We start from the raw sequence: 13221 nt of genomic DNA on the forward strand, positions 1-13221 counted from the left end.
GGTTGTAGACCAATGAGGACATAATAACGGTTCAGAATGTATTCTTAGCTGTGGGATTGATATTTTTTTCCCTCTTCTAGATAGGGTTTCTCTGTGTAGCCTTGACTGGACTTGCTTTGTAGACCAGGCTGGCCTTGAACTTACAGAGATTCACCTGCCTCTGCCTCCTTACTGCTGGGATTTCAGGTGGGCGCCACGAGGTTCTAGTAGGCTAGATTTTCATCTGGGGCCACGTGACCTGGGACAAGTAGGTTAGTCTTCCTGAACTTTGGTTTTCTCACCTGTGCTGTCAGGGTGAAACCAGTAACCGTAGTCCTGAAAGTCAACGAGACAAATGATGTCAATCGTTTAGAACAGTGAGAAGAAGTGATGAACGATGAGGCTCCAAGGAATGGAGTTGCAATATAGACTTCTCACTAACTCAATGACATGCAGACAACCCCATTACACTTAAGGAAACCATACATTCTAGAAACCATAGAAAACAAACTTTATATAAATATTGACCTTTAGCCTTGATAGACAAAAAATAAATATACATAATTAAAAGATGTGAAATAATGAGTGGTGTTACGATGAAGAACCCAGGCTCCTGGATTCTTGCAGGTTCAAATACTAATGGCATCGTTAGCTACCCGGACAACCTGTATTAGCCTCATTCAGTTTACGTGTTTAAAAGAATGATGAGCTGGGCAGTGGTGGCGCACACCTTTAACCCCAGCACTTGGCAGACAGAGGCAGGTGGATCTCTGTGAGTTCTAGGCCACCCTAGTCTAAAAAGTGAGTTCCAGGACAGCCAGAGCTACATAGAAGAAACCTTGTCGGGGGAGGGGGAGCAGGAAGAGTAGGGGAGGGGAGAAGAATGGAGGTAATAATACGGTTGATTTACAGTATTGTTATGGCTTTAATTGAGAAAAAAAAATCCATATAAAGGGCTTAGTGCTTTGACTACCTCATTGGGAACAACGTTAACTCTCTCTACAGACAGAGATCTGGGAAATACGTTGTGAAATTCAGAGGAGCCTGAGATCTCTGTCTACTGTGTGGAGAAATGCAAAATCATGGGAAAAGATGATAAATCACAAAGCTAGTACCCACCACCACAGCTCTTGCTATCTGAGACCTCATCATGGCCCTGTGAGTGTCACACAAGTGCCTTGCCGCAGTGCTACAGTCAATGCTTTGGTTTACTGAGCAATACGCATTGTGCTATTACTACTAAGATGGCTTAACCCTGGGGTAGTTTGTTGTTGCTTTTTCCAGATAGGGTTTCTCTGTGTAGCTCTGGCTGTCCTGGAACTCACTGTGTAGACCAGGCTGTCCTCAGAACTCAGAAATCTCTTGCCTCTTCCTCCCAAGTGCTGGGATTAAAGGCATGAGCCGCGGACACTACCACCCAACTAAGGACTTTTTATTTTTCCAAAGAACTTATTTTTAAAATCATGTGATAGGTGTGTAGGGATAGCATGTGCTGTGTGAGTACAGTGTCCCAAAAGTCCATAGGGAGGTGTCAGATCTTCTTCAGTTATAGGAGATTATGAATCACTAGTCATGGGTGCTAGGGACTGACAGTGCAAGCTCGTAACCAAGAGGCATCCCTGCAGCCTGAGGTAGGTTTTATAGCAATGTCACCTCTTCAGGTTTTATAGCAATGTCACCCCTTCATCTCGAAGACAAGAGAAACAGAAACCCACTAACTTTAAATGAAGTAACTAAGCCAGGCATGGTGACGCATACGCCATTAATCCCAGCACTAGGGAAGCAGAGGCAGGCGGATCTCTGTGAGTTTGAAGCCAGCCTGGTCAACAAAGTGAATCCAGGGTAGTCAGGGCTTACGGGAGAAACCCTGTCTAAAAAAAAAAAAAAATCACCAGAAATAAATAAGTTAATTAATTAATTAAACCACTTGCCAAAGCTCACCCCTCCCCCCGCCCCACGTACCCTGCCCAGGAAACTTAGGAGAAGCTGAGGGTCTCCTGCAGCTTGGATTCTCAACTTCTGCTTCGTCCCCACTACAAAGAACTGGCTATTGCTTAACTTTGCAGGAAGAGAATTGGTGGGAAGGAAGGTATACCTGGAAGGCTTCTAAAAAAACCATGGAATCTGCGCCACAGAGTTTGTGGCATATGGCACCTAGGTTACATTATGGCCAAGAGATAAAAGAACGTGTCCCTCGCTGGGATGGCCACTGCGTGGTACTGGACGATGCGTACACATTTTTATTCCCTGGTTCTATTGTCTTTCCCCCCTAATTTCCCAGTACTTTCTACACTGACTCTTAAGCTACTAGTTCACTAAAACACAAAATGGATTTACTGTTCAGCAGCTGGATTTCTTGTTTGTCTTTAAACCCTAGATGAGAGAGGAAGAGTATCATCCATAGCCACCGGCAGATGATGTCCCAATGGTAGCTGTAGACTTGCCAGTCACTGAGTTCCTCCTTTGTGGCCAGGCCAGACACTGTCAACAGATCATCTTGTCTAGTCCTTTCTGCTCCTTTTGCTTACCAAATTACTCCAGAGTTAAGTGCGAGGACTCTGCAGTCGTATTTCTTGGTTTACCTCCTGGGTCTATCACTAGCTCCCTGATTTCAAACAACTTGGTTAACCTTTCCTGTGCCTTGTTTCCTTATCATAATGTAGAGGTAGTAGAAGGACACGGAATTGTATGAATTTGTGTGTTCTGGGTGCTTAGAGCAAACGCCTTGGTGGCTACTGACGCCGTGCTAGCTCTGTGTGCAAGGAAAGCCTTCTAAACTCTTCGTTTCAGTTGGGGAGAATGGCAACAAATGAAACTGACAAAAGACACATTATCAAGCTCTTAAATTTTTTTTTTTTTTTTAAAGACAGGGTCTTGTTTTGTAGCCATTGATGCCTTAGGCATTGGAATTCCCTATATAGAGCAAGCTGGCCTTGAACTCATGAAGCTCCACTTGCCTCTGCCTTCCGAGTGCTGAGATTAAAGACGGATTTTGTTCACATTTGTGTGTTCTCATAGGAACGTGACTGGAGGAGTAAAAGGGGTGGAGTAGAAGGGAATCCAGTCTGGGGAAAACAAATGACTTCTAGGAAAGATAAACAGGCCCTTAGAGAATAGGTGGGAGATAAGATAGTTTGTGACGAAGTCTGTTTAGGCGATTTCTTTTCCTTCTATTCGTGGTGATAAGAAACTTCTATTTTCTGCAGGCAACATTCCTGGTGAGGGGTTTATGGCACTTGAAGCTCCACACCCAAGTCCACCGGAGGAATTCAGAAACAAACAAAACCGTTCAATCCGGTGTCTCCATTTTACAGGTGGCACAACGGAAGCCAAGGAGATGAATTCACCTAGGGTCACCAAAGTGGTCAAGGCTGGATCTGAGATCAAAACCTAGACATGACTAACCTAACAGCTCATTTGCCTGCTCTACTTTAAGGAGAAATTTGCACCCGTCTCAAATTTCTGAGGAATATATTTTCTCCTTTCCTCTCTTTTCTCTTTCCTCCTTCTCCATCTCTCTCTCTGCTTTTTTTTTTTTTTTATGACAGGATCTTATGTCTCGAAGGCTGGTCTATCTACATAGATGAAAATGACCTTGAACTTCTGATCACAGAAGTTCAAAGGATGCTAAGACCACAGGCATCAAGGCATGATGGGCAAGCACTCTACTTACTAAGCTACATCTTCAGCGTTTGGGCCAATATAAATGCTTTGGCATGAATTTATAGCAACTTTCAGTTTCATCATCTGGAAAATGATAATGTTGAACAATAAATATGGCTTTGACTGGTCCTCCTGCTTCCACTGAGGAAACTGTATGGTTTTGTTTTGTTTTGTTTTGTTTGTTGTTTTTTTTTTTAAAGACAGGGTTTCTTTTGTAGTCCTGGCTGTCCTGAACTCAGTTTATAGACCAGGCTGGCCTTGTACTAACAGAGATCGGCCTACCTCTGCCTCCTGGGTACTAGGATTACAGGCCCGTGCCACCACGCCTGGCTTGTAGTCATATTTTATAGCATGGACTAGACAAGATATTATAGACTGTATGCGTGTGTGTGTGTGTGTGTGTGTGTGTGTGTGTGTGTACATGCTCATATTCACAGATGCACACCTGCATAGGGTCTTGAGTTGCTCTATGCAGGTTCTCAACCTGTGGGTCGCAATCCCTTTGTGGGGAGGGGCGAAGGGAGTTTTTCCATAGGGGTCACATACCTAATAACTCACATTATGGTTCATGACAGTAGCAAATTACAGTTATGAAACAGCCAAGGAAATAGGAAATAATTTTATGGTTGGGGGCAGAGGTTACCACAACATGAGGAACTGTATTAAAGAGCCGCAGCCTTAGGGAAGTTGAGAATCACTGCTCTAGAAGGAAGGGGCTGATGTAAAGATGCGGATAACTGGTGTTTGTTTCTGCACACAAGCTGCTGACCCAGGCTCCTGCACGTCCTCAGGGAGTGTCTCCTGCAGGCCATTTCTAAGAGGTGACTGGCAAGGGAAGCAGTCCTTTTTACAAGAGATAAGTGTCTTCTTAAAGTAAACTCAGAATCAATGGAGGACAGGTTCTGTATACTCAACACTTCCTGCTTGACAGCCCTCAACGTGCTGCTCTGTGTGTCTCTAAGGCATGGAAGAAACGAGGGGAAGCCTCGTTCTGTTTCCCCATCACGGGAAAGGCATCCAGGAACTACCACCACCCCCACTTCCCAGCCCCCACCCCCGGCAGAAGATTTCCCCACCCTCCCACCCGCCACTCCCGACAGGAGATTGCGTCACTTCTGAGCAGAACACGCACCCATAAGAAATAGGCACTACCCCGTGGGAGATGTGTTTAATGTGGAGACCCCGAGAGACATTAGAGGATTTTGAAAGCTCTTCACAGACTTTGTTAAGTACATTCCTTTTGGTTTATTAAATCTGAAGAATCCGTCCTTAGCCATGCGTTGCTTCCTTTCTCTTACCCGTTCTTTAGGGCAAGCATCTTACCTACAGAGACACCTCCCCGGCCTGAAATAACCTTTGCTTTTGCACTGCGGGGGTTTCAGGATTTTGAGTTTTTGTTGCAGGTTATTCCTACCCTCCAGTTTTCCCTTGCCCTTGCAAGGGCATGTGGGGAAAGGAAGCCTGCTGCCCCAGTCATTGCTTTTTGTTCTTCTTTATTTGTTCTTTCTTTTCCTTTGAAACATCTCCTCCGATGAGGTTAATGATGCTGATGATTTTGCATTGATTCTGACTTTTTCTTCAGCCTATGGACGGGCCAGGTGAAAAGCGGCTTGTCTGGTGAGTGGAGACCTATAATCATCCCAGAAGCAATGCTCATACAGGAAGCAAAGCTGAAGGGTCCCTCATAATGCCCTAGTTGCAGCGATAAGGCAGCCTGGCTTTTTATTCCTCGGGGGAATGTAAACCAAACCCACAAATAAATAAAAGCGAACAGAACCCAAGAAGCACAGTAAATCAGTCAATCACCTTTGACTCCTCCACCCCCACCCCAATAGCCTCATTGACAGGACCGGAGGGTGGGCTTTTAACCACCAGGCTAGAGAAACAAGTGTGGGATGTAAAAAGAGAGAGGAAGGGGGCACTAAAGAGCCCTGGAGCAAAAGGAAAAGTAAATCCTCCTGTTTCCCTAACACAAGTGGGTGGAGCGGATGTCATCTGAAGGGCAGGAGCCCTTAAATCAAGTCTTCCAAGAGAAACTAGGGTTAGGCTAGTAATTAGATAGAGTTTAGTAAACTCTGAGAGAGGGAGGTGATGGGGAGAAGTGAGACTCAAGGGGAAAAAATTCTTTTGAGTCTTTGGAGTCTGTTCCTTGATTTAAAGAAATAATCAACTAGCACACCAGTGATCTCAGGACTCTGGAGGCTGAGGCAGGAGGAACTCTGTGAGTTTGAGGTCAGCCTGGCCTCCAAAGCAAATTCCAGCGGGAGCTTCATAGTGAGATCTTGTCTTAGAACAACCAACCAGCCATAAGAACAAACAACCACAGAGCAAAACGAAAACAACCTGAGCTCTTGGATGGGTTGAAAAAAATCTGCGTTTAGCTGGTACTCTCTGACGCTCAACTTAAGTTCTCTAGACCTCAGCATTTCCAACTGTAAAGTAGAGCATGATAGCAGATATATTATAAATACTCTAATTAATCCATCTTTAGAATGGTGCCTGGAGCTCAGCAGATGCTTAATAAGTATTTATAGCATGTGAAGGCAACTAGGGACATAGTACATATTAATAAGATGCATACGTAAAACAGCATCGTGTACGTTGCCTGCTCGGTACATATTTGTACAGTGGATTCTTGAAAAAGGCCTGTTGTAAGTCCTTAGGTAGCTGATGGATGGGTGCTCAGGTTCTGGGGAAGTAAGCCTTGGCCCGGGAGAGACATGCCTTAATAGAGTGGGTAGTCAGCCAGGGACCCACGAGAGAGTCTTTGGGAATCTGACTTCCTGTGTGCACTTGCAGTTGCAGAGCATTTGGAGAAGAGAGAGCTTAAGTGTCTTTCCCCACTCCTTCGCTCTTGTTACTATTCCCTTCAGTCCAGCTGCTTAGTGAGTCTCTGGTATCTGCTCTTCTTTAAAACATTTCTTTCTATTGTTTTAGGGTTTTGTTCATTTGTTTGCCTGTTTTTGTTTGTTTTGAGACAGGGTTTCTCTGTGTAACAACAACCCTGGCTGTCCCGGAACTCACTTTATGGAACAGGCTGACCCTGAACTCACAGAGATCTGCCTGCTTCGGCTTCCTAATACTGGAATTTAAGGTGTGTACCACCATGCCTGGTGAAATACATATATATATTTCAGATGTAGAAACCCTGGGTCTTTAATTTGTAATAGAATCATTTTATGCTTCAGCCATATCTTGATGGCCAGATCTTTGGCTTTTGGAGGGAAGTATGTTTTGTAGTAGAAGGGTATTGTGGTCTATAAATAAATATCAATGACTTCCAGGTGGTTGTTAGAGTTTCCATCATCGATTTATTGCTTGAGAATCTTATACATGAATATGTGTTTTGATCAAATCCATCCTCCACTCCATTCCCTTCAATTCATCCCATACCACCTCTACCATCACTTTTCCTTCCTAACTTTACGCTTTTAAACCCACCCGGTCCACTTAGCACTGTCATTATGTGCGCTGGCTTAGGACCATCCATTGGAAACTGGGTGGCTTACCAAGGGGCTGCATATGAAGAAAACTGTCTATCCTCTGGCAGCCATTGGTTGTCAAAGGCTCCTCGGTTAGGGGCACCAGGGCTTCATGAACCTTCTACCATAGGTGCTGGCATTTTGGCTGTCCAGTTTTTATGAAGGAAGGTCTTATACATGTCACTGTGAGTTCATGTGGTACGTGTGGAAAGCACTGTTTCACAGCAGCTAATCCCTACCTCTGGCTCTTGGAAACTTCAAACGTCTCTTCCACAATGATCCCTGAGCCTTGGAGGGGATATATACATTGTCTATTTTATTTTATTTATTTTTTACTACATTTTGCAAGTCTGCCTATTAAACTGCCGAGAAGGGATATTTTACACTTATGAGTTTAATGTCGAATTGTCTATTTTTTCCACTTAATTTTTATAGAGTTTTTCTTTCCTTTTTATCTCCTTTTCCTGAGACTACTTTTTATTCTGTAGTGCAGGCTTGCTTGGAACTCATCGTGCCATTCAGGGTGATCTCAGATTCACGGCAATCCTCCTGCTTCAGTTCTCTGACGGCTAAGATGATGATAGAGGTGAGCAACTACCCCCAATTCTATCCTCACTCACAAAACTAACGTGCCTATATTTTTACACAAATGTGATCATATTCAGAAATCCCTCTGGGTACCTTCCTTTAAACTGACCTCCCACTGTACCTCCTTGCTCACCCTCAGTCAAGAAAGTAGCATCCACTGAAACCCCTAAGGTTCTCTCCACTACGTAAACCCTCACACAATGCCAGCTCAAACTCACCAACAATACTGACGCTGTATTAAGTGCTGGAAAGACTAACACGCAATGAGCTTTCCCTCCCGTAGCCCTCCCGCCTTACTCTCTCATGATATAGGTGCCAAAGACAGAATGCAGAAAAGAAAAAATAAAAAACTGCATTTATATATGCATGAGATATGTACATTTGATCGACAGTATTGTAACCTCAGAGCTCTGCTTCCCTCAATCTTTGACCATAAGAAAGCAGCGCCTCGCCTTGCTCATGACAACCTGGGTATAGTGGCCTAAACTGAGGAGACATTTTACAGAAGATAATATCCCAGTGCAGGGTATCCAGGCAGGGTGATGGTAGGAGACAAAGTGACTGTCCTTAGAAGTTCTGCCCTCTGCATTTCAGGGGCTTCACATACGTTGTCTCATTTGCTCCCCCACATCAGCCCTGGAAGTATGACAATAGTGTTATTGTCCTTCTGCCTTCATGGGGAGAGGCACAAAGTCTCAGGAGACGAGACCCCCAGGTCCAAGTGGCAGGTCTCCAACACGGAGCATGCTTTCCAGCCTCTGAGAACGTGCCCTGGGCAGTGGGTGCAGGACAGGCAGGAGGAGGAGAAGTTAGAGGAAGAGACAATTCTCTGTCCTCCACAGGACAAATGCCTCTGTGAGCTTTGAGGAACCTGTTATGGTGTTGGCCAATCAGGCCTCAAGACTGTCCTAAACCAGCCTTGCTTTTGGTAACAGTAGAGCCTTCTGTCTGTTTCCAGAAGTCACAGTGCTGATCACAAAGAGGCTGTGTTCCCATGTGATCTGGTTGGACAGAAATTAATTTTTAAGAAGAGGCTCTATTCAGTCAAATAATTGCCCTTTGGGGCCTGTGTCAGGGTCACCCATCTAGAGCTGGCCGCTGGTAGTACTTGTGCTGTTGGCTATAGCCTGGGGCATGTGTGTGTGTGCTTGAGTGAGCATGTGCATGCCAGTGGAGGGTGTAGACAATGGGGAGTGCAGACCGGTCATACTCAGGTTACAAGTCAAGACTAGGTATTAGTGTAATCAGAAGCGGGAGGAGGCAGGGAGCCCATTTATTTCTTTGCCCCACCCCCTAAGACACTGCGTTCAGTGACTCCTTTGGTGGCTTATGCTAAGTACCCTTTCCATAGACTCAAGGTCTCATGGACCCCAGGACAAGCTGTTCACCATGGTGGTGCTAAGGAAGGATTACACCGCACTGTTATTTAATCCTAAAGGCGACATCTCAAGGTACAGCATCATCAACCCATTTTCATCCAGCTGGGAGGTGAGAGGCTCCCACATCCCCATCCCAAATCATTTTGTCTTCTTACCGGCTTGTCCATCCTCAGTGTTCTGCCGAGAAGCATCTCTCCCGTTTGTTCCACCTCTCTCGGAGGGACTACTTGAAATAACAGGGCTTCCTTATGCCAGTCACCTAAGCTATGTGTCCTGCTCATCTTTTGACTGTTAGCAATGATGGGTAGGGTGGGGGTACTGACCCACTTGCTCATCTGGGGCCTTCTGTGCTTTTTTTTTTTTTTTTCTATAGTCGCTTCCATTCTCCTGTGCATTCTCCACCCCTCAGGAAATGCACACTTTTTCTTCTTGGTTCTTCTAAAAGACAGAATCTTGCAGCTCTGCTTTCTCAGTGTGGGCGGCACTGCCATTTTCAGCACCGCAAACTTATCCTCCAGCCGCCTCCAAAGGCTTTATCAGGAGACATGGTGACTTCTCTCCTAAATTACACAGATTGGTTTAAAAATAGAGTGCAGGGGTTCCCTTGTCAGGGGAGCTGTCAGCCTGCCCACTTTTTGACAGCCTTTTCTACCTCCCTTTGTTGTTACACGTCAGGGCACTTTTTAATTTTTATTTTAAAAGTCTTCTGCTTAAGTTTTCTGGAACCTTGAAATTACCAGAAACGTCTCAAGGGCGGGGGTGGGTGGGTGGGTGGGGGTGAGGCTTAAAAATGATTCTGTTTCCTGACTTAAAAATCACGAGCAATTTGATTTTGTATGCCTTACTGTCTTTGCGGGCACATCGTTAGTATGAAAATGAATTGTAAAAAATATATCCTGGGGTAGGCAAGAGCCTGAGATGCAGAGTTCTGTTCTGTGTCAAGGCTGGATACATTTTGGAGCCTAAAGTGGATTTGGGTTTATATAACTATATGGAGCGAGAACTGTAGAGGACACGGAAGATTAAACAAGCAAGCAGAAGGCAGAAACACATAAAAAATACATTCTGTAAGTTAAAAAAAATTAATAATTAACAACAACAATAATAAGGATGATAATCCACCACACATACATATGGGGACAGAGAATGGCATGCCTCCTGGCAAAAGTTCTTTTGTTAATTCTTTCCCCAAATCACAGAATTTGCGGCAACATCTTGTCCTTTGTGTGGGGGAATGTAAAACCCTCCATTTCCCCTATGACCTTCGGCCTCTCCATTCCTTTCCTCTTATCTGTGCTTTCCGTTCTTCCCTTATATGGCCACGGCTGCCCTCGGAAGTGCAGGAATTTGAATGTCATGTGAAAAGTTAAATGTTAATTGGGCCCAGTGACATTCAGGTCCACAGGAGATGTATGGGGGTCACCAAGTGAGAGGCGAGTACCAGCATCTGCTGCAGTGCCTTTCATTGTTTTTTCTCTAAACACCAGTCTTAGCTCATGGCCCTACAGCCCTACTGTTCTCCCCTACACCAGCCAACCGTTTCCTTAATTGGCAGGGCAAAGCTTTCCTTAAGACTTCAGCACTGCAAAAAGATGTTTACATTTATAATCTCATCTATTGTGCACAGAAGACACACGTGAGATAGAAGGGCAGGTATTTTTACATCATGCCCACTCTGCAACCAAAGCACTGGAGATTTTAGCTGTTCCTGGTTATTGCTCATGATGGCTTGCTCATTAAAGGCAGACTCCACTTCTCCTCTCCCAGCCACAGGCTCCTTGGCGCCCTGTTTGTGTGGATTTCCTTAAACAAAATACTTCCTGACTTCGGACATCAGGCCCCATTTGTGGATCCCAGTTAGAGATAATTTTGTCATATGAAAGCTCATTCAGATTTATGTCTCTTATTAAAAAAAGGCTTTCCTTATCTCAATCTAAATGACTTCATACTTTATAAAGTACATTGGCTTCATTAGCGAGTGTCTGTACTGACCTAGTTTGAGTGCAGAGAAGTGAGCAAACTAGAACAAAACTTTCAGGGAGATTTCCTTCTAGTGAGGGAGACCTACAATAAGCAGCGAGGCAAAGCACGTATGATGGATGTTGCAGTGAAGGGGGCTACGGGGGTGGGGTTGGGCCCCGCATTACTCTAGATTAGGAGGTCAGGCGAAGCAGTGCCCTTTGGTGAGATGTCTGAGGATTTAAAGAAGTGAACGGTGTGGGGTAGGTTGGGTCACAGCAGCTCTCTGGAAGGGTGCCCCAGGTGGGAGAATGCCTAGCCTGGCTGGATCCAGGAAGGAGGGAAGACAGGTGAGGTAGGGAGATGCCAGAGAGACAGAATCATAGTGAGACTTCTGGCTTTAACCCAGCGTGAGATAAGATTCCCTTAGAGGGGTGTTGAGTGTCAAAAAGAACAGTTAGACTGATGTCTGGATCCTGCTGAGCTATGTCCCAGTTCTGACCTCTTTCATTTCTCACCGGGGATGGATACATAACTTGCATGCCCCACTTTGAAAGTAGAATGTGGCGTCTCCTGTTTAAATGGCAGGAAAAAAAAAAAAAGGCATAGTTAAAAGATACGGAAACATACAGCTTTTCCTTCCTCCCTCAGGCTCACCTTCAACCTACTATGGAGGGTTCAATTTGTTATTTCGCATAGATCTGAGTAAAGAAACCATTTAACTATTCATCTTTGCATCACCCAATGCCAGCTTTCAATGCAAATATAAGTGAGAACATTTTAGTAGATACATTCCCTGTGTGTGTTTCATTTGTACCAGGACAGTAGAAATGCCATGAAGAAGAGCACACCCCACCCCATGCCCCGCTCTACCAACACTGTATCCTTTATGTATCAATAAATAAGGAGGGCTTAAAAGTCAGAGGCATTATTGGTTGTGCTCCCTTACTCTACTTTCCGCCCCAGGCCATTACTTTTTGGGTCAACTGGAGGAATGAAGGATGTGATAGGGCAAACGGGCAAGCGTGCCGCTGGCTTTGTTCTGGAGCTGCTGAAAGATTTCTTTGGAATGGAAGATGTTGTCCCTAAGTGGAGTCACCACTCCCTTTTAGTCACAGATGTAATGTAAGGTGTCTGCCTTGTCCGAGATGACTCCAGACCTTCATAGATGAACAGAAATTCTGTGCTTCCGGAACATGGCAATGCCTGTGGGAAGGGAGCGGTTAGATAAGGCGGGCATGCAGGGTGTGAGGATTTTCCTTGTTCCTGCATATGGCTCTTTGTCCCAGTGGACTTTAAATACAAAACATGAGCCAGGCATGGTGGTGCACGCCTTTAATCCCAGCACTCGGGAGGTAGAGGCAGGCAGATCAATGTGAGTTCGAGGCATCATTGGATATTAGCTTTAAAAATACTGATTTCTTACACTGGGCATAGTGGCACATGCCTTTAATCCCATCACCCAGAGTGGCAAAGGCAGTTTGATTGCTGTGAGTTCAAGGCCAGCCTGGTTTACAAATTGAGTTCAGGACAGCTAAGTTTGCACAGAGAAAACAGGTCTCAAAACCAAAACCAAAACCAACCAAACAAAAAGAAAACAAACATAAAAATCTATCCAAACAAAAAACATCTCTCAAACCAAACAAAAAAAATTCTTATGGAAAGCTTAAAGATGATGTTCACATATGACACGTGTGTGCATACACGTGTGTGTATGTGTGTGTGCACCCTTACTCATACTCTCCCTTCCAGAAAGAAGAAAGAGTAGGATTGCTTTGGGGTGGGATAAAATGTCAAGAAAAGACAAACTTTCTGAATTTGGAGAAAATGAGAAATTTGAGCTGCTTTTTCAGACCGAGAAATAATGTCAGGCATGAGACATTAGAAAGAAGCTCATTGCTTGACATTTGTTTGTGATTTATGGCCAAGGCTATGGGACCGGAGGTGTCACCTAGAAGTAAAGCACAGAGAATTTCCAGGGATGCTGAAAGGAAGGGATGCAGAAGAAGGACCTCTCTGGTCCCTGCAGTGGACCCGAGATGTCCAGAAGAGAAGACTGTGCTTATTCAGTGGGCTGAGACTAGATGCATTCCTTCCTTGAGCCCGCTTGCTTGAGACGGCTTGTCTTGACTTCTCTCAGGCTGGATGGGCAAGGGGCCTGCAAGGCCAAC

This window comes from Acomys russatus, chromosome 31, assembly GCF_903995435.1.
Source record: "Acomys russatus chromosome 31, mAcoRus1.1, whole genome shotgun sequence".
Classification (NCBI taxonomy): Eukaryota; Metazoa; Chordata; class Mammalia; order Rodentia; family Muridae; genus Acomys; species Acomys russatus.